This window comes from Amblyomma mixtum, chromosome 7 (genome assembly GCF_055824585.1).
Source record: "Amblyomma mixtum isolate Tamu chromosome 7, ASM5582458v1, whole genome shotgun sequence".
NCBI lineage: Eukaryota > Metazoa > Arthropoda > Arachnida > Ixodida > Ixodidae > Amblyomma > Amblyomma mixtum.
The window spans coordinates 89186614-89205703 of record NC_143018.1 but is presented as its reverse complement, the minus strand read 5'-3'; the positions used below and the strand labels follow the sequence as shown (position 1 = coordinate 89205703).

At 47.7% G+C, this 19090-nt stretch overlaps 1 pseudogene across 1 annotated transcript in view; it reads left to right on the top strand.

Moving 5' to 3' along the window:
- The window catches only part of LOC149336780 (salivary peroxidase/catechol oxidase-like), a 134793-nt pseudogene that overhangs the window by 98941 nt on the left and 16762 nt on the right, over positions 1-19090 (top strand). The window contains exons 5-9 of the transcript XR_016284322.1: positions 7373-7623; positions 10901-10992; positions 13695-13953; positions 15029-15306; positions 18467-18636. The product of XR_016284322.1 is annotated as a salivary peroxidase/catechol oxidase-like (transcript). The remainder of the gene's footprint in view (positions 1-7372; positions 7624-10900; positions 10993-13694; positions 13954-15028; positions 15307-18466; positions 18637-19090) is intronic.

Here is a 19090-nt window from a genome sequence, read left to right as displayed (position 1 = left end):
CAGGGCAGTCACAAAGAATGTGGGATATAGTCTCGTCATGCCCACAGATGGCGCATGCAGGGCTATCAGCCATACCGATTAAGAAAGAGTAATGGTTGGTGAAAGCTACACCAAGCCAGAGGTGACACAGCAAAGTTTCTTCACGTCGTGGTAGGCCGGATGGAAGCCAAGGATTTTAAACGTGAATTGGAAAACTGTTCTGAATTCCACGCGGCAAGCGCGATGTCCCGCGCCAGTGCGCGAAGCCTGCCCGCTGCGTCTGATCTCGAAAGGGGGATCGACACAAATCGAGCAGATCGTGCGACCTCATCCGCGGGGTGATAGCGCTGTGCCCCAGTAGCCATTGGTAGATAATGTCATCTCCTTTGTTGATGGCAGAGTGATGAAGTTGTCGGACGACCAGTTTTTCATGGGCTCCACGGCGAAGAGCAGCTTGTAAGCCTTGGAGGGCAGCTTTGGAATCGGTGAAAATAGACCACCGCTGAGGGCGCTGCTGACTGATGTGTTCAATGGCGACACGTAGAGCAGTGAGTTATGCATCCGTCGAAGAAGTGTGGTGAGCTATCCTAGATACCCTATATAAGTTTATATTTAAGGTAGCCCTTGTACGGCCCAAAAATTAGAGATCACTGCGGCGACCCGCACTGGGAGAATGCGAAAACATTGACGCCTCCTCGGCACTCGTCGCCTCTCTTTATAATTTTCTCTTTGTTTATTAATTTAACTACTGAATGAGCTTAATTATGCTTTAATTAAAGATCGATTCATTTACTCCGATTATACCTTCCTTTATCTCAATCAACCATTTTGGTTTTTCAAGTTTGGCGCCGTGGTGGCTTGCCCGTTCACTTACTATATCCCCGTCCAGCCTATTCAACCGTCCAATGGTTTTTTGCTGGTAATTTATTAACTAATTAATCTATGTCAATGAAATACTTTGTTCGATTAATTATCACTCACCAGATGCATTTCAATTGATTTAAAACTTTATTTTCACTCCGTTCCCCTTTTTTAACTTTTTTGCTGTTCACGGCTCTTTTCCCGTCCACTCACTTTATCGACGTCCGCGCTATTTCGATGTTTTTTTAGATATTTTGGCTCTAATTAATTAACTAATCATCCTATTGACATATTTCTTTTTACGTAGCATCTTCACATCATCCTCTTCCAATTACATCCACTCGTTTGGCGCTGCCTCCTCTGAGAACGACACAACTGCTGCGGACACGTTTTGGTGACACGTTTTGGCCACACGTTTTGGTCACACGACCCCGCCTACATAGCCTAGAAATGCCTTCGCATTAATAACTCGAAGTGGGAACAGCCGACCTCCTCGATTTCCCGCGCTCAGGCAGCCCGCTGGTTGCCAGGAAGTTCGCCTCTGACAGGAAAACGCATCATGGTCACATAGGTGCCGGCATTCACGGCGGCAACTGACCACGGATCACGCAGGGCAAGTGTTCTCCGTAGCTTCGCGTTCTGCTGCGTCTCGTTGCTACGCGCGCGTATGGCAGTAACAGGCTGCTTGAGATCGAAAACAAAGACCTGAAGTTATTGAGGGCTGCCGCAGACTGAAAAACAAACAGCTGATCGTGCTCGCACCGGTATACATCGGCGACGTGTGCCTTCTTAGGTGCGTAGGGTGCTGTGCAAGCTTCGAGAAATCCTCAAAAGCATGCGAGGAGCAATCGCAATCTACCGTGTTTCAGTCGACATCACATCGGAGGGAAAACTGCCCGTGCGTTGCTCATCAAACGACACGCCGTACTCTCGGATTATCGCGTGTTTGTTTACTACGCCGTAAGCATGACTGGGACGACCGCAGACTATCGACCCTGCATGCTGATTTTCTGCTGTGGTCATTGCGATTTCTACATTCGTGAACTGCTTCCTGTGGGCTGTAATCAGGAAGAAAAGGGTTACGTTCCGTTCAACTCTTGTCTGTCGGGCTCCGGCTTTTGCTGGCGGCAAAGAATGCACACATAATCTCGACAAAAGCGCATGTGAGCTTGTTGAACGTTAATCTAGAGCAAACGGGTGTAATGCTCAAATCTAGCTGCGTAACCTATCTGTAATGCTTCAGCTTTACCGCAGAGGACTGGCACTCGAAGGAAAGGCGCTACAATCCGGCCTTGAGTGTCGGCGCCTCACGTACCGCGTATGCTATGATGATCCGCGCTGGGAAATTCTTCTCTTTGTCTCTTTAATGAGCCAAACGCGAGGAGATGCATGCGTACGCTACTTCTCGGATATTTTAAGCATTTGTGGCAGGAGGTCCGAGCGTCAAGCTGTACAGCAGTCATGTCTGCTAGTTGAGAGCTGCCAGCACAAAATCGTCCTGGCAAGCCTGGCTGCTCGCTGGCAGCCCGAAACCGCCCAGCCAGAGAAAAACGAACGCGTTCTGGGCAGCCACCGGAAGTGCGCGGCGGAGCAGCCCAAGAAAATCGAGCGCCTGGCACCGGGCTCCGGCAACCCGTGGGCAGCCCGCGGGCAGCCGGAGGCGGGTAATTGAAGAGACTCAATGTTGGCCAGATATTTCGCAGAAGCACCTCACCTATTACAACCACACTGAAAGCATACCGTCACTGCAACAGAGTTTATCTTGACGAAGCCTGTCAATTCGAACTGCTGCACAACATTTGTCATCATTCTTTGCGCACTCATTTCATTATCGTTCCCAACCATCGCGCTTTGAGTGTTGATCATGCCCGCAAGGTTGGATCAGCCCACACTGCCGCACGAACACCTTCTAATTAACCTTTCATCGCCCGTGCATCTACTGACTGGAACCACCTTCCAGCAGACGTCTCTTGAAACTTTGAATGGTCTTTGTGAGCGCAGATCTTAGGCGCCCGTTCCGCGTCACAGTCGATGTTGTTGTGGGCGTAACACACCACCTGACAGGCGGTTAGTGTAGGCGTGTGACAGGGGGCATGTTGGGAGTTGTAGCGCACTGATAAACCACCTCCTATGGCCACCTGCCAGATCCCGGAGGGGAGCAGCGCAACACGGCACCTGCCAACCATGGAAGGTCATGTGAAAATGCGTGAACAGCGGCGCTCAGATATCGCATTACAGACTATCGTAACCGTCTGTCCAGTTTTAAGGCGAAAGCCCTTAACGGCTCATACTGTCGTCCGTTAGCAGAGGGTGTCACACCTTTGGCAGCGTTTAACTCGTGTTAACTCGGGAACTAAAAAGCTGAGAGAAAACGAATGCTTGCTTCAGATAGAAGAGGAAAACATGAACCTAGAAGCCAGGTTTATGGCTGTTGAGTAATTATTTAATTAAATAGAGGCGAAAATGTCGAAATTGCGTTTAAATAGTGCGGACGTCGATATAGCCACGGGAAGGGTGTGACGTCACATCCACCGGAAGTCGTCACGGCATAGCGAAAATTGTCACAGAATGGTCGGAAAACTCCCGATTTGTGTCAAATCAGATGTAAAAGTGTGTAATTAAGCGTAAATAACACTTAAGATCACAGAAAGATGTATAAATTGGGTACCGATATAGCCACGGGAACAGTGTGTGACGTCACATCCACCGGAAGTCGTCATGGCATAATGTTCTCGGCTTTCGCCTCTTCGCATTTTGTTGCCAAAGTCAGTTCTTGTTGCAATGTTTTAAAATATATTTCGTTGTTCGTTTCGAGTAGCGTCTAGTATTTTTATGCATTTTATTTGACGACATTCTAGTGCTGCTTTTTTTTTAATTATGCACTTTTACTTATACTTTCAAGCATTGTACTAGCCACTTTATTTAAAACATCTATTTGTTTTGTCTATTGTACCCACTCCCCTGTACAAAACAATAAATAAATAAAACTCTTATCCTCTCCTTTCTCCCACACTCACTCTCTCAGGAATTCCTCAAGGTCTTAAACACTTTTAAAGAATTTTTTTGGTAAACACAAAAAGACGAGCTTGCTGCTTTCGGAAGAGTGATCTCATCTCTGAGTAGCTCAAAAATTCCGAGCGCCAAATGAAAGGGTTGTGTACACGTGTAATGAACTCTTTTATGTTACCTCTACATTTTGATCATTCATTTTTTTGCGGCCCTCAATGTCTAAATATTAAAGCGTCCTCGCAGCCGTAGTGATGAAATTTCCCTTTTTTTTAATGAATGGCTGCAAAGGCCACGTTTCAAGGATGACAAAAGTCAAAAGCGCCTATTTATTGCTGTTAAAGCCGAAGTCAAAAATAAATTGGCGTGGGCAGGGCATGTAGTGTTCTGAAAACCATATAACCAACAGTCGTAAATGGTAACGGACTGGATTCAAATAGAACAAAAACTTAGCAGGGATGGCAGATAGTCATGTTGGCGTACAAATTCAGGAAGTTTGCGGGATTGCAGTGGTTTAGTTCGGTTTATTGGGGTTTAACGTCCCAAATCAACTTCAGGCTATGAGGGACGCCGTAGTGAAGGGCTCCGGAATAATTTCGACCACCTGGGGTTCTTTAACATGCACTTACATCGCACAGTGCACAGGCCTCTAGAATTTCGCCTCCAGCGAAATTTGGCCCCCACGACAGGGATCGAGCCCGTGTCTTTCGGGCCAGCAGTCAAGCGCCGTAACCACTGAGCTACCGCGGCGGGTTAGGGATTTCATTGGCTGCCGCTGGCACAGGACAGGGCTAATTGTAGAAATACGGGAGTGGCCTTTGCCAGGCTTATGATGGTGTGCGAAAAGGTTTGAAGCGGCCTAAACGAATATTCTCTTTCCCAAAGTCGTTTTCAACACCGTACAAATACGCATTTGGGAGGTGAAGACGCATAGATAAAGGCGGTCTCTGAACGAACGGCTGCCTGTCGAGCAATTGATGAAGGTCCTTTTGTAGTGGCTTCTGCGAGGCTACACATTCCCAGTCGGGAGCGCCAACACAAAACCGGGCAGGTACGGAGCGCCTTTCGGTAGAGCCGACGGCGTGTTCTCACTAAATGCTGAAATTTCCCAAGCCAGTGGTGCTCTCCACCTTATTACATGAACGTGCTCGTGCAGTTTAGCCGTACGTCAAGAGTTACGCCGTTTCATTGAAAATGCCGCAGTAGCGCCGCCCGCTGTTAAATGCGGCGAGTTGGGAGTGTTGGTACAGTCTTTGTCAAAAGTAACCAGGCTCCATGGTTTGCTTCTCATTCGTATAGTAGACCTCTCACGGCTTCCGTAAAGATAAAAAAGTTATTCGAAGGTGAGAACAGGGGTTCTCATTACGATACAGAGATTTAGAGCTTGGAGGATGGCATAATAGCTTTAATATACGATTGAGAAGAAAAACGTGCAGCCTGGTTACTTTTGACAAAGACTGTACATATTAAGGCGAAAGCCTTTTTATGGCTCATACTCGCGGTGTCCATCCAGGCTCATGGTGTCCGTCCTTGCGCTGGAATCGTGCCAACTGCGGCCTCTCCTCCGCGCAGCGGCGCAACCTCCTCCCCTCCTTAGCAACCGGCGCGCCGGTGGGGGGCGCAGCTGTGCACAGCAACCGTGACGTCACACAGCAGCGGTAGAACGAGCGCTCGCGCGTCGGCGGTGGCAGCTGTACCGCCGCTCTTTCGCCAGACGTCTCGTTGCAGTGCAGTAAGTGAGATGCATGGCTCCGAAGCGGCCCAGTGATTCCGTGCCAAGCAGTTCGGGGAAGCGGCAGCGGACGTCGGATTCCCCCAACACCAAATGCCAGAAGAACAAAGAGCGAATGTACATGCGATGACTGAGCATGTCGCCAGATGCGAAAGCAAAGGAGGCAGAACGGACGAGGCCATCGCCAAGCACATTTTAGAATTTCCAAAGTGTCTTCGATAATTTTTTTTTCAGAAAAATAATGATAACACCTCCGTAACCAGAACGAGTAAAGAACGCATCACAAGAGAAATCGTAGAATACGAACAGATATGTAGTCTGTGGGAGGGCTGTGTCAGCACCGCCTCTATCAACCTTTCCCACAAAGAGATGACCTATATGCGCATGCGTGAACGATAGCCATGGGTGTACCGAACGTTTATAAGAGTGAATACTTTCACAATAAAATCTGTTGTAAGTTCAGCGCCCGTCTTTCTCGTCTCGTCTATGTCCACGTCTTTTTTGCGCGGCTTCCAGTGTTGAATCTTGGGCTTTAATTTAAAACTTGCGAAAGGGGACTTTCAACGATGCATTTAAATAAGACAGAACTGCCACATAACTTATTTATTTGTATTGTTCAGCATGGCTGGGCGTGCGCATCCGAAGTTACATGGACACTGGACTGTGAGTGACGCTGATTAAAGTCGGTCTGCAAATAACGTAGTTAAGCTATCCTTCATTCTGAGTCAACGAAGAGCACTCTATAGAGAGATTTTAGCGCCTGCGTTCTTTCATTTCCGAGATGTTCCGAGAAGCAGGCAAACAAAAAGTACAATAGTTTGTAATTTATCTCGCGTGCGAGAAAAACAACTATGGGAAACAGTAATAATAAATACATAAACGTTAACTAACTTTTTTTTTTCAAGCTCACACCATCACCCTATTTCATTCGTGTCGCTGCTAGAGCAGCCCAAGTGTACTTCACCTTGCAATATTGAATCCACTCCAAGTGTACTTGAGTTGAAGTTTCGTTCATTGCATATTACAGGTTCTAAAAACATTTGAATACAGAAGGAGGTCTCAAACTCAGAGACTGTGGACGGGGCCTCCGGTAAAGACACTTGTAAAAGATATGTACAGTCAGCAGTTGCAAAATTATACAGACATGAGCATCAATATGAGCGGTAAGTGAAACGTGAGGAAATTCTACAAGCAGTTTTGTTTCAATAAAAATTATTACAGACCTAATAGCCGCAGCGGTGGCTCAGTGGTTGTGGCGCTCGGCTGCTGACCCGAAAGACGCGGGTTCGACCCCGGCCGTGGCGGTCGAATTTCGATGGAGGCGAAATCCTAGAGGCCCGCATACTCTGCGATGTCAGTGCACGTTAAAGAACCCCTGGTGGTCGAAATTTCCGGAGCCCTCCACTACGGCGTCCCTCATAGCCCGAGTCGGTTTAGGACGTTAAACCCGCAGAAACCACAATTTCGATGGAGGCGAAATTCTAGAGACGCGTGTACAGTGCGACGTCAATGCACGCTAAAGGACCCCAGGTATTCGAAATTTCCGGCGCCCTTCACTACGGCGTCCCTCATAGCAAGAGTCGCTTTGGGACGTTAAGCCCCCATAAAACATAAACCAAACCTAATCACATAATGAACAACACGATAAGTAAGTCATCAGATGATGTAAGCTACAATACTGCACTAATGCAGTAATGAATCAAAAGCCGAACACAGGCTCTCTCTCTCCTACATAGCTTGAATATCCGTAGTGAACGGTGCATATCGTTACGCATGTCCACGTGCACTGTGCAGACGAACACCGCATGGTGAACCAGCAGAGCGCCTTCTTGGACGCGTCGCACGTGTACGGCACTGATCCCGTGGAGCACGACACGCTCAGGGACCCCGAGCGCAAGGAGCTCCTGCTGCTGGAAGAGGGACGCCTGCTGCCCCGCAGCCTGAGGCCCGACCGGGACGGATGCAGTGACCCGGAGACGTCGCACTTCTGCTTCAGGGCAGGGGACAGCCGCGTCAACCAGCAGCCGGGCATCGCCGTCCTGCAGGTGACACAATGCGCAGCAGCCGCGGGAACTCTTGCGCGTGTCTGCGGTTTCAAGAAGAGTGATCATCATCATCAGCCTGACTACGCCCACTGCAGGGCAGAGGCCTCTCCCATGTCTCTGCAATTAACCCTGTCCTTCACCAGCTGCGACCACCGTATTCCAGAAAAATTCTTAATCTCATCCGCCCACCTAACTTTCTGCCGCCACCTGCTACGCTTGCCCTCTCTTGGAATCCACTCCGTTACCCTTAAGGACCAGCGGTTATCTTGCTTTCGCATTACATGCCCTGCCCAAGCCCATTTCTTCCTCTTGAGTTCGACTAGGGTGTCATTAACCCGCGTTTGTTGCTCGCTAGTCCACTCCGCCCGCTTCCGGTCTCTTGAGTCTACACCTATCATTTTTATTTCCATAGCTCGCTCCATTGTTCTTAACTTAAGCTGAACCCCCTTTGTTAGCCTGCACGTTTCTGCTCCGTAGGTGAGTACCGATAAGATACAACGGTTGTATACTTTTCTCTTGGGGGATATTGGTAAACTGCCATTCATGATCTGAGAAAACCTGCCATATGCGCTCCACCCATGCTTATTCTTCTAGTTATTTCCCTCTCATGATCCGGATCAGCGGTCACTACCTGCCCTTACTACTTCCAGCACTTTGCTACCAGTTGCGAACTGCTCTTCCCATTCAAACGAGGGATAGAGGAACCAATAACTTAATATGACTCAGGCACGCCATTGAGCGTCTTCTTCGCTTCTCACTCGCTCTCAGCTTCCTGTGTCATCGTCCTCATGTCTTTCACAATGAAAGGAAAAAGATCGCCTTCCGCTGCTGCCGTTCTTCTTACTCCGTACCTCCACCAAGCTTAAACATGATTTATCTGAAGGGGAAGCTCGACCGAAAAGACTGGGAAGTGCTCGAAATCAGACAGAGGAGAGAGAGGAAAAACAATGGTACTGTTTAAACGTAGTTGAACCTATAGTAGACGTGCGAAAGCCTGCGTTTATCCTGACTGGCTCATTGTTTTGCTTTGCTGGGTCGTTGGCACGTCTGGCGACGATATTAGACTCCGGTTGTGCTCGGATCGAGATTAAGCTGATCTGATATGTTTGTGTCACAGATGGATGTTGATGAAAACGGCAGTGGTCAGTGCAGAGCTCGAGAGTGCGCTGCAGTTTAACACGAGGCGTGATCGGCTGCGGTATAGCGTGGCTCGATAGGAAAAACATTTTTGAGTCTTTTGTAAACTGCCGCTTGTGCAATGTGCCTGAAACAATTAAACACTAGTTTATAGACTGCAAAGACGCGATTTTGTTCTGAGATGTGTTGCAGAGGATGCTACGGATTTTCTCCTAAATTCCTATAGTGTGCGCTACCTTGTTGTTTCCCAACCTGACTCGAAACCCTATGATATGATTCTTCTGATTGGACTTAATAGCAAGACCGCATCGTTGAACCTGTTGTTTCGCCCAGAATTCATTTTAGCCGAATGTTGCTGCAGGTAACGGACATGTACAAAGAATTGAACTTTTCACCGGATTGGGTTCCTCTCCTGATGCGCTGTATATCCTTGCCGGCCATTTAGTTCTGTTATGTTTTCTATCATGTTTGTGCAATGTAGCGCCTACCTAGGTGCTCTGTAAATAGCTTTTTTTGTGTATACACACACATATATATATGTATATATATCATTTCTGTACATAGCCATGTAAAATAAATACCGTGAAAAAAAAAGAGAAAAAAATGCAGTATAGCGCAGTGCTCTCGTGCAGTGACCAACCAAGCTGATCTGTGCGTGCCGGTGTTGGTTGGAATGCCAGGCGGGGCAATATTCATTTTATTTATTTATTTATTTATTTATTTATTTATTTATTTATTTATTTATTTATTTAGCTATTTGTTTGTTTGTTTATTTATTATTCAAGGTCAAGGTCAAGGCTTCACTGATGGCCCGGCTTTTGTAGCTTTGATCGGGAGGTAGAGCTTGCGCTCTAGAAAAATATTGATGGCTCAAGTGCGTGGTGGTGCGAGGCTGCAGCTCTGCCCAATGTTTGGGTTCAATCAATTAATCAAAGAATCTTTATTTGCTCATCCAAGGAAACTTTGCACAAACTATTTTGAACGATAGCCTACATGGCTAGTATCCGGTCCAATGCAAAACAACATATTTGGGCAACCTCATAGGAAATATGTAAATAATTTTTGAGCGCAAAACAGTGAACAAAAATAAGGAAATTGTCCGGTCTCATTTCAAATAAAAAACAAAGCATTTGGACAAACGCATGAGGAAAATTCAAACTTATATTTCAACAAAATACACACAAAGCATTCAACAAAATGCAAACATTCAATTAATGTAGCGAAATCACATCATTACTTGATTGTGCAAAAAAAACTTCGAAGAAAGTTTGAAATTTCTGGCAAGTTTTAGTTCTATTGGCAATGTATTCCAGACCTTCGTCCCAACACATTCGAATAATCTCTGACGGTATGTATTCTTATGGATTGGTAGGTTGAAATTACCGTTAGCCGCATGTCTTGTGTTGCGTACTGGGAAAGTGAACAAGCTTCACGGAAGTGGAGAGTCAGTTGTTATGATACTATTTAGTAGAACAGAGAACTCAAAACGTGGGTGATGTGGGCCACAGTGCATTACAGGGAGCGATCCAGCTTTCTCGGGATTATGTCATGGGTTGGCGTGGGAACATGTTTGGAGAGGAGTGCAGGGTGAAAAGTTTAGGGGCGACGAGCAAGGCTTCTTTAGAAATTCAAAAACCGCAACTCAGAATCCTGAAACGTTCGGCTGAAATATTAGAATTTTTTTATGCAGTGACAAAAGTGCATTGAATCGAAAAGCTCCCACTGATTACTGGTCAGTGCCACGAGTAGGCGTTACTGATTCTGACCACAATTTGCACTGAGAAACCCACATTGTGGCCAGTAACGTAGTAATCAAGACTAAACAATAACGGAGGCCGGTTTAAGTTCTGGCAAACAATTTCACAAGTCGAATCGCTATCCTCAGTTACCCACGGGGGTAGAAAAGAGCTCTGGGCCTCCGAATATTTCAATACAGATAATGGTTTTAAGTTGAAGAGAACATTCAAAAATTTTGTTTTTGTACTTTTAATACCAAACGTTTGTACGGTGTTCAAAGCTCGCAATTACGTGCGAAGAAACCGCCAGTCGTTCCCAGACAAAGGCAAAATGTTTTTAGCGGGTCCCCGAGTTATTGTGAAGCCAACTGATGATTGATATGTTAATGTCAAATTCATCGCAGATTCTTTACGCCCGTCAGCACAACCGCATCGCCCAGGAACTCAAGAACCTGTACCCGGACTGGGACGCCGAGACTGTCTTCCAGGAGTCCAGGTAGGGCACACAACCTATACCGGACTAGATAAACCTACCATTTCTCTGTGTTCGCCTGGAATGCCGGAAGTTCACTTTGGTGCTCACTGTTCATTGGCTCACTGCGCTGTAAAACACGTCCTGAGGCGTTCTTCTCATCAAGAGACATGGCATTCAAGTTGTGACGGCGGCGATAGCATTTTGGTGAAACCCGAATGTGAATGCAATCGTTCAACTAAATTCCCACCGCTGAGAACGAGGTGAATGCAAGTGTGAATTTCTAACCCGCTCTTTCTAATGACATGATTGGCATGCATGCTGCTTTCATACTTTTCGCAAACAGTGGTGCCTCTAACTCGACTCGGGTTGGTAAATTATCCTCAGAACCAAATAATCGGCTTAGCAGCGCTTCCATGTAAAACAACGGACTCGCACTCGGGGCTGAAGGCAAGAAATATCGGTAAAAATGCACGCACTCGGCTCTTAAAAACTAAAGACACCATGCCGGGTGTCCCAGCTAAGAGTAACCGATATTTTTATTGTTATTAAGTATGAAATGCTTTTTGCTTCCGTTGTCGGCAGTGTGGTGACGCCACGCCGAGACCGAGAGCCAACATCCGGGCACTGAATTCCACTCATCCGGGCACTGAATTCCACACATCCGGGAGCTGAAACGAGAGCATCCGGGAACCGAACGAGATTTAACGAGACTCTCTAAGAGAGAGGGCCGCTTAGAGCAAGAGGGAAGCTACAGGGCGAGAAGGGCATTGGGCGGGAAAACTGCTTCCGCGCCGTTCCCACGGATGGCGCCGCGGTCCCACACTCACGCATGTAAACGACCGGCCACTGGGCCTTCAGCTCATTACGTTTCCCCCTTTGGCAGGCAGATGTATACACGCTCGTGGAGTATTCGAACGCGCTGCATATACATTCTTCTCAGGCCTGTGTCTCGTCGTGTCCGCGTACGCTTCTGCATCGTCCTGCATTTCAATGCCGCCACCGTCACAGCTGCTTAAGCCGAGCAATGGAGCCTGACAGAAACCGGATACAGCTGACGAGGCAGGGCGGAAGAGATTCCCCAGACACTCACAGGAAACGATTGCGCCCACATAGACCAGTGCACAGTATGTGTGGTGTGGTGTGGTGTGGTGTTTTGTGTTGAACACTAGACCCATTTCAAGATTTTGACTAGTACCATCTACAACCAATGTGTTATGCCCGTAAACATTTCATGCTTACTCTACTCTCGGTTACGGGAGAGGCAGATATTTTTATTTATTTATTTATTTTGTCAGCGTTGTGCCAAGACAGGAGTTGCAATTACAGAATAAACGAAAATGCAGTACAACAAAATACTAATGAACTTTGCATACATTCAGCAATTCAGTACATAAGTGCGACTTGAGCGTCCCAAGAACTGTCTCAGAAAACCGTCTCAGAGAATCGTCTGTATTTCGAGGACTTTCTTTTAAGGACGATACGCAAGGCTTCGTAGATATTACCTTAGTGCAAACTTAAAAGGGTCAGGGTTCGGGCTAGTGGGTAGTCAACATGAGAATCCATAGCGCACAAAATTGAAGGCACACAATACAAGCGCTAATGTTGCGCTTGTGTTGTGTCCCTTCAATTTTGTGCGCTATGGATCCTCATCTTGGTGCAAACATTTCAGGCGGCCGATTTTCAAGACGCTCTACAACGCTCTACACCAATATCTAAAAAGTGCGCTAATTAGCGTTACTAATTAACTTCATAGAACGAGAAAAATACTGCAGACAATAGGGCACGCGACTCTCAGCAGCACTTACTTGGTTTTAGTCGGCTAGGGCGCTCCGTCTTTTTTAAAACCTTGGTTAGTTTTAGCTGGGGCATCAGGTATATGCCTAAAGCAAACAAAAAAAAGTTTTCCGATTAAGCTATAACTTGGTGCAGTTACTTCAGCGGGAAGCTATCACAGGGACCTGAGTATGCTGTCTGCTTTGCCTGTGGTCGGGCTTTTACGCTATATAAGCAATGTGTCTGCTGTTCCGGATGCTTACCTAGCGCCTTTGCAGCGTAACCGCGACGCCGATGCCCGGTTCGACCGCGAAGCCTAACGGCTGGATCTTGCGTTTTCTGATGACGAGCCGACTGATTACACTCGCAATCATCCCGTATAATGGCCGTTACACAGCTTCTCGCTGTTAAAAAAAATCACCTTACGTCGCCTAAGTCACCTTACGCCAATTAAGTCACCTTACGTGCTTTTAGGCGAAAGCCTTTCTGACATCTTTGAGCGCGCTTGGCAGCAGGAGACACAGGAACTCGCTTCGGCGCCATCGAGCGTCGACCGAGGAGAGAAGAGCGCGCGCGCAGCTGGGGAGCAGTGGCGCCACCGGTGACGTCATCAGTCGCGCCACCTGTGACGTCATCACTCGCTACACCTGCGACGTGATTTGTGACTTCACAAAAACATGTACTGATCGCGTGTTAATTTCGCGTAACGACATGCGGCGTTTTCGCTATATCCGGAATTTCATTATAAACGAAACTTAAGTCTTAACTAATTGATAATTAAGTCCTAACAAAGTGTTAGCTAATTACTAATTAAGTCTTAACTGAGTGCGATTGACAGGTTGTGCAGACACTTTCTGAGGACGGACAAATCCTGCGGACACTTTGCTAAGGCGTGAGCCCATAAAGGCTTTCGCCTTAGAAGGGTTTCTTGAGAGACCCCGTGCACGCAGGCGCGTCCTGGTGGCGCAGCACCAGCACCTCATCTACGCCGAGTACCTGCCCCTGGTGCTGGGCGGTCGGTACCTGTCCGGAGGGCGCAGCCACTACGACGCCCGCCGGGACCCGGCCGTGCTGGTGGAGTTCGCCACGGCGGCGTTCCGCTTCGGGCACGGCATGGCCGACCACTTCTCGCTCGTGGACGAACAGTATCGGGCGAGCCTCTACTCCCTGGCCGACCACTACTTCCAGGTGGACGACCTGCACGACAGAGTACGGTTTTTTTCGAAACTATAGCTCCGATATTTTGATTGTCTTTCGTCCCTCTATAGCATCGGTGGCGCGGGTTTACTCACACGCTTTATTTGATTTGTGCGAGCATCTGCTTTGGGCTGTTCTGACGTCCATGTACTATATCGATGTCGATGGCTATTTTGACGTCTAAGCGTGTTCTTTCGCGTTTAATATTATCTACCAAAATTTTCACGCGGCAACATTATATCACGCACTATCTGTCACAGTCCCACTTTCACACATTTATCTCCAGACAACGGCGTAATCGTGCGAACAAAACTGCGGACACTTTTTTGCTGTCGCTACAGAGCGATATAATGCTCTCGCAATAAAATATTCGTGCTCGACTATTTGTGAGCTGTAATCGGTGCTGGAATACAAATTAGGCGTTCCCTCTAACCGTGAAGCCTACGCTACACAGCCGCCGTAACGTCGTGTGCTCGACTACGCGTGAGCTGTAATCGATGCTGGAATACAAATTAGGCGTTCCCTCTAACCGTGAAGCCTGCTGTACACAGCTGCCGTAACGTCGTGTGCTCGACTACGCGTGAGCTGTGATGAGTGCTGGAATACAAATTAGGCGTTCCCTCTAACCGTGAAGCCTACGCTACACAGCCGCCGTAACGTCGTGTGCTCGACTACGCGAGAGCTGTAATCGATGCTGGAATACAAATTAGGCGTTCCCTCTAACCGTGAAGCCTGCTGTACACAGCTGCCGTAACGTCGTGTGCTCGACTACGCGTGAGCTGTGATGAGTGCTGGAATACAAATTAGGCGTTCCCTCTAACCGTGAAGCCTACTGTACACAGCCGCCGTAACGTCGTGTGCTCGACTACGCGTGAGCTGTAATCGGTGCTGGAATACAAATTAGGCGTTCCCTCTAACCGTGAAGCCTACTGTACACAGCCGCCGTAACGTCGTGTGCTCGACTACGCGTGAGCTGTAATCGTTGCTGGAATACAAATTAGGCGTTCCCTCTAACCGTGAAGCCTACTGTATAGTACAACCGCCGTAACGTCGTGTTCACGGCCTCGCGCCCCCTTCTTGCATGCAGGGCACGGTGGATCGCCTCATCCGGGGCCTGGTCTTCCAGCGGGCGCGCTCGCCCGGCCCGGCGCTGTCGGACGCCGTGCGCGAGCACCTGTACCGCAACTCGAGCAGCCAGGCGGGCCTGGACCTGGCCTCCCTCAACGTGCACCGCAATCGCGACCACGCGCTGCCCGGATACGGCTTCTGGCTGCGCCGCTGCCTCGGTCGCCAGGTGCACTCGTTCGCCGACCTGCACGCCTTCATGGAGCCCCGCCGGGCGCAGATGCTGGCGTCGCTTTACGAGTCAGTATATGCGCGCTGCCCCCCATCTCGGTGGGAATGGAAACAACGTAGTAGTAGTAAATGAGTGTTTCTCGCAGTGGCGAATCGGTTACAGGCTGCCACGTGTCTGAAACAGAAAAGGGGCGAATGGACAAGAAGGGACGTTTAGTTTAGTTTAGTTTTAGTTTAGTTTTAGTTTAGTTTTAGTTTAGTTTTAGTTTAGTTTTAGTTTAGTTTTAGTTTTAGTTTAGTTTTAGTTTAGTTTAGTTTTAGTTTACTTTTTAGTTTACTTTTTAGTTTACTTTTTAGTTTACTTTTTAGTTTACTTTTTAGTTTAGTTTTTAGTTTAGCTTAGTTTAGTTTTTAGTTTAGCTTAGCTTAGCTTAGCTTAGCTTAGCTTAGTTTAGTTTAGCTTAGTTTATGGGGTTTTAACTTCCCAAAGCAGCTCATGCTATGAGGGACGCCGTAGTGAAGGGCTCCGGAAATTTCGACCACCTGGGGTTCTTTAGCGTGCACTGACATCGCGCAGTACACGGGCCTCTAGAATTTCGCCTCCATCGAAATTCGACCGCCGCGGCCGGTATCGAACCCCCGTCTTTCGGGTCAGCAGACGAGCGCCATAACCACTGAGCCACCGCGGCGGCTAAGAAGGAACGTAAAGCAACAGGACATTCGCGCCTTTTCTGTTTCAAACATGGCTACGAACCAACTAGCCCAAACCAAAGTGCTTCTAACGCCAGGTGTATAATGCAAAGTATAATGCAGTCATATCTGTTATACAATAATATAATAATATAATGTTGTAATATAACGTTATTATAATGTTAATAATCTTAATGTAATGTTATACAATAATAATAACATAGTGCAAGTAATATTTGTTAAGTTTCTTGAATGATTGTAACGCTCTGTCACTGGCGACGTCGAGCGATGTGGAGCGTTTTGTAAGCGTTGTTCTCATTCTCGCTCCCCTATCCCTTTCCTGCAGTGCAGGGAAACATGCTCGAGTTGGAGCATTTACTATCACACTTACCATCAACGAATGACAGGAACATGAATTAATTTTCAGCGGTATTTTTACTCTTTGATGCTTTACTATTACAATCGCTATATCAAAGAATGACGGTTAAAATAAATTAATTTTCAGCGGTATTTTTACCCTTTCATCTAGTGGAATAATGGAAGAGAGGAGCTCTTCAAGTGGACCTGCTAAATAACCCGAAAACCTGTCAACCAAATAAATGCATCAGGGGAATTTCACATCTAGTGGCGCGTTTCAAGCTTTCTTAGTTAGGAGTGCCGAAAAGATTGCTCGTTTTAATTCGTTCGGCTGCAGAGTGGGTGACAAACAGCAGAACTCGCCGGAAGGTGCGAATCGAACCCATGACTCGATCTTATGACTTACACACCGCGACCTTGTTTTGTGTACGGCGATTTCCTAGTCACCCTCTGCCTGCTTTTATTTCTGCGTTTTTTTTTGCACATCCTTATTTTGGAAATTCTGTTCTGTAATTCATTTTCATTCATTTATTTCATTTTCTTTCTTTAAAAAATGGGCAAGGGAGGGAGGGGTCAATGAACCGCAATAAGCACTACTTGAATTCAGTGCCAGCCAGACCATCCGGTTTCGGAGAACCAAGCCCTCCCCTACCACCCTTTATTCCGCTCTCTTCGTAGCTCCCCGTATCTAGCGGTATACTGCAGGAGGAGAGCAAACAAATTGTTGTTCTTTTTTCTCGAAGTAGGCGGCGCTTTATGAAAAGCATCTGGCAGGCATGACATGCCATCAACTCGTGACTTGACGTAAGTCACCGCAGTCCACATAAGAGGCGCCACGTAGTGACCAGTAAACGAACCCAGGTGTCCAGACGGGTCTCATATAGCGAAGCGAGCAATATGGCCGCCGTTGAAATAGTGGAGGCGTTGAGAGCCCATACCCATAACGCGCGATACCTCAGTGGTGCGGGCACGGTCTTTCTTCTAAGCCTAACTCATGTTCCGTAATTTCAGGACTATAGTCCGCGGACTGTACATGTTTAAAAGCTGAAATTTTTCGTCGTGTGGTTTATCTGTGTAGCAGACTATACATCATTTTTAGCGGCGATGAGAGAAGAGCAAAACGTGCGCCGAGTGGGCACCTGCGACATGTTACCGTGCTAAATATCGTAACGAAGCCAGCTCCAATATGCAATCAACTTCGATATTTTAACTCCGAAAATTGCTTTTAACCCGAAATTCGTCCCTGCCGGATCATGAGAGTTAAATGACTTGAAGAATAAGAATGGGGTGGGGCGCATATGCCAGGTTCTCTCAGTTCGTGAACGGCAGTTTACCAATATCCCTCAAGAGAAAAGTATACGACAGCTGTATCTTACCGGTACTCACCTATGGGGCAGAAATGTGGAGGCTAACAAAGAGGGTTCAGCTCAAGTTAGGGACAACGCAGCGAGCTACGGAAAGAAAAATGATAGGTGTAACGTTGAGGGATCGGAAGCAGGCAGAGTTGGTGAGGGAACAAACGCTGCTTAATGACATGCTAGCTGAAATCAAGAGGAAAAAATGGGCTTTTGGGCAGGGCATGTAATGCGAAGGCATGATAACCGCTGGTCCTTATGGGCAACGGAGTTTATTCCAAGAGAAGGCAAGCGTAGCAGGGGTCGGCAGGAAGTTAGGTGGGCGGATGAAATTAAGAAGTTTGTGGGGATACGGTGGCCGCAGCTGGCAAAGGACAGGGTTAATTGGAGAGACATGGGCGAAGTCTTTGCCATGCAGTGGGCGTAGCCAGGCTGATGATGATGATGATGCCTCTGCGGACTGTACACCGGGTGCGGACTATAGTTCGGAAATTGTAATAAGGGAGTAATTACTCATTGACATCCACCCGATCACAGCCATACGGCTACAAAGGAATGCTATACAGCTTTCTGAGTAATTACTCAGAAAGCTATACAGCTTTCTGAGTAATTACTCCCTTATTACAAATCTACTCCACCTTGGGGGATTCCCCTAAATATTTGACCAACCCAGTCCGGAAATTACGGCATGCAACCTTCTTACGTACTCGGCACCCTGCCGTAGGACTCTCCTCCAGAATATACCTACGTTCATTCGCTCCCACTAACTATTACCCTTATAAGTTCCTAACCAGCGATGAGTTACGACCCCCAACAACAATGTTCAGGCACCCCGACGACGTGGAGCTGTGGGTGGGCGGCCTGATGGAGCGACCAGCCGGACCGGGGGCACTGGTGGGCGCCACCTTCGCCTGCATCATCAGCCGCCAGTTCCGCAGCTTCCAGCAAGGGGACCGCTTCTTCTACACCCACGCGGGACCCATGGCGCTGAGCGACGGTATGCGTGACCAGGTGGCGCTTAGGTTGGCGACTCGGAATGCATGATGAGTGCATATGTAACGCATGACACGACGGTGGGATTCAGCGGTCATGAAACTACAGCCGCTGACCTAGGATAGAAGGTGAGGTGGAAATCTTAAAGTGAATGAAACGAGATTCAAACGTCCGAAAATTTTATCAAAATGAGGAAAGGATACCCAGGAGGAAGAGTTACGCGACCGTTTCGCAGCCTGCGCTCTGAAATGAACGGGCAGAAAATAGGTCCTACGGGACGGCCACGGATGCGTTTTGTTGGCCAGGGGAGGGCTCCACACGGGGTTGATTTTGGAGTCCCGTAGCAAAAGGAAATGGAATGGCTTCAAAAGAGACGGACTTTCGAACGCCAGCAACAAGGCTTCGCGCTCCCTCCTTCGTTTCTTTTTTTTTCTTCATGTTTAAAGGGTCATTCTGTA